Genomic DNA, 3552 nt, shown 5'->3' with positions numbered 1-3552 from the left:
CAATTTCTTGTTGAGATCGAAAAATGTCCAAATTGTATGAGTACTTAATTGTTTTGAAAGCACTGGACGGTAAACTTAAAAGCAATTATTAACCTAAGTATAGAAGGTCGAAAAAACATTTATGCATGAGATCGGCCTAAGCCGAAACCAAACACCGGGTAGAACCTTTAAGACATTAAAATTGGGAAGGCTGGACTCGAGTTAGATCGGAACCACCATTAAATCGGACTGAGACCTTATTTTAAGTGATGTCTGAGACACACGAGTGAGGAAACTGATCTAAGTGTTAGCTAAATGATTTTCAATTATATTTTGTAAAGAAGAGATTGGAAATGAGACCGATCGGTATAGAGACCTGGTGTTGTTTTGATTCCTCTAACGAGAGATCGGAAATGAATCGGCTAGATGGGGGATCGATTTATTTTCTGATCGAGTTATTTGTAACCGAAGGATGTCGAGTGGGGACCAATCCCAAAGTCTATTGACTTGGGGATCGGCCAAAATATGGTGTCGACAAATATTATTAATAAAAATAAAATATAAAAAATATTATTTTTATATTTTCATATAATTAATTAAAAATAACAAATAAAATAATTATAAATAGAATAAATATATTTATAACATTATGAAATTACAATAACTAATATAAATGTTTTTGTAAACGAGCCTACAAATTAGTCTAAAAACGAGCCTACAAATTAGTCTAAAAACGAGCCTACTCACGATCATATTTAATGAGCCAACTCGCGAGACAGTTTAACAATCCCACTTGCGAACCTATTCAATGATCCAGCTTGCGAGCTTATAAACGAGCCAAGCTCAAACTTGAGATCAAGTCGAATACTACTGAACTTGAACTCTACTCGTTTATTAAGCGAATATAAAATTCGAGTTCGAACTCGACTCATTTAGAAAATGAGTTGAACCGATTTAAACTTTTATCAAGCCGAATCATAAGTAGCTCACGAGTGGCTTGGTTCATTTACATCTCTGTTTATCTACCCTACAATGGCAAAGAAGGTTAGAGGTTGGTAAACTTAACCGAATGATAGAAAAGGATGGCTCAATAACAAAATATGCTGGTGGTTCAATAAAAATTGAGATTCACAAGGATGAAATGATACAATTATTTGGGAGTCAGTTTACCGCAACTTCACAACTACACACTTGAAATTCCACACCTATACACGATGATCAACATATTAGTGCTTATATTATTATTTAATGTTTGCACTTTATAATGTGCTTACTAGTGGTATCTCTTAGGTTTTAATGTCAACTTATTTATTATTTAACTAATCATGTTTTGTGAAAATTTATATAGATAAAAGATGAATTAGCATAGACAACACAATTACCGATAGATAAGTCATCAACTTTTAAAAATAATCAAATTTTATGACAAAATTTTAGCAATAATCAAATCTTGCCACAGATTAACAATAAAATTAGATAAAAAAACAGAAATTAGTGATAAATTAAATAGCGATGATAGTTATTGTGATATAAATGATTAACTAGTGGTAGAGTTTTTTTATTTTCAAATTTAGCGATGAAATAAATGATAGCATACAATTATCAGATTAGTTTCTATTTTAAAATAAATTACCCATAAAGGTCTTACCAATTAATTTTTGGTTGTTGTTAATCTATTAGAAATAGCGTTGGCCTTTTAGCGCCCGTAGCTAATGATAGTTTTTTTTAGTGAAAAACCTTTTATTTTTTCTTTTTTCATTATTGGTCATATATTTTTTTATTACATTTTTATGGCATTAGAATTTTTAATGTTATAAATAATATAAAAATTTAAGCATGTTATTATGTATGCACAAATTTTCCACCATTCATATATATTTTTTTAATTTTTATTGAATTATGAATTTAAAAATTCATAATTCTGAGAATAATTTTATTATTTTTATTATTATTGTTTTTATTAATTAGACTCTTTCAAACCGGCAATCGAGGCCTTTCAAAAGAAAGGCATCTATCAGAAAAATCCGTACAATTATTGCAGTCCTATGCATTCAGATTTATAACGTTGTTTAATACGTCAACCAATCTAGCCCTCATACCTCCTGTAAATATTTGCAGCATTACACATTGAAGTGGGACCTACAATAATAGCAGTCGTATGCATTCACAGTTATAAAGGTGTTTTATCTGTCAATCAATCTGGGCCCCATGCTTCCTGTCAACAATTGCAGTACTATACATTCCCACGTGATTTCTTTTATTATTATCTGTCAATCAATCTGGGCTACATTCCCACGTGATTTCTTTTATTACTATTATTATTTTTTTACTGACAAAACCATATATTATCTGGACATCTGACTCAGAAATAAATAATTGATCATCTTTTTGAACTTTGTAAAAATTTTATTTAAAATTATATTTAATTTTTTAAATGTATCCTTTCTCTATATTTTGTTAGCTAATTTAACTTTATTATTACTGTCAAATGCGTCTAAATTTTATTTTAATTTTTATAATGTCTTAAAAATTCTGAATAATTTGATATAATTAGATGAATTTAGTCATATTTTGTGTCTCCTTATTATTATCAACTTTCATCATTATTTAAAACACAATAGTCATTAAAATAAAATTATAAAAAAAATTAATTAATGGGATAACATTGAATTTTTAATGATAAATATAAATAAATTGAAAAATAAATTTAAAATTTAACTGATTAAAGTTAGATAAAATTTTAATAATTTTTAGAAATTTAATTAATTTTATCAAAATTTAAATATTTAGATTAGATTATTACAATGTGAAAAATTTATTTATTTATTTATTTTTATAATTTGGCCATGGGAAAATAAACTGGCCATGAGTTTCATCCATGCAATTTTCATTAGTCTGTTTGTGTTTTTCCTCTCTTTGTTTGTCCTTTTAGCTGTTAATTTGTACATCGGTAATGAATTGGCCAAGGAGTTTCTTCATCTTTAAATTTAAAAGTGAAATTAGAGACGTTATACAGCTGCTGGAATCCGTCGCTAATTTTAGGGATGAATCTCAAATAAATTATTGATGAGGATTTTATCAATAAATTTTTTACAGTTTGTAATCCATAGCAAATAGCTTTAGCAACGGATTTGCCATTTAGCAATGAATGTTCCGTTGCTGATTGTACTTTTAAAAAACCCTATATTTTTTCTTTTTTCACTATTTGTTATTATGTTTTAATTTACACCTTTAGGGCATTTGAATTTCTAATATCATAAATAATATAAAAATTAAAAGATATTATAGTTAATTGCCAATTTTTCTACCAATATCCATACTTTCTTATTTTTATTGAATTTATAATTCAAAATTTATAATTCTGAAAATAATTTTAATATTATTGAATTAATTATTATTATTATTATTAATTAGCCTTTTACCCAATTGGCAATCAAGCCACATAATAGAAAGGCATGTATTGGGGAAAAATCCATACAATAATTGGAATAAAGCTTAATTTGTACAATGTATTTATTAGGAATGTTCACTTTAATTTATTTTTAATTTTTGGTTCAATTTAGTCTAAAGTTT

This window comes from Hevea brasiliensis, unplaced genomic scaffold, assembly GCF_030052815.1.
Source record: "Hevea brasiliensis isolate MT/VB/25A 57/8 unplaced genomic scaffold, ASM3005281v1 Scaf200, whole genome shotgun sequence".
NCBI classification, from domain to species: domain Eukaryota; kingdom Viridiplantae; phylum Streptophyta; class Magnoliopsida; order Malpighiales; family Euphorbiaceae; genus Hevea; species Hevea brasiliensis.
The sequence above is the reverse complement of the archived record's forward strand: the minus strand, read 5'-3'. Positions refer to the sequence as shown.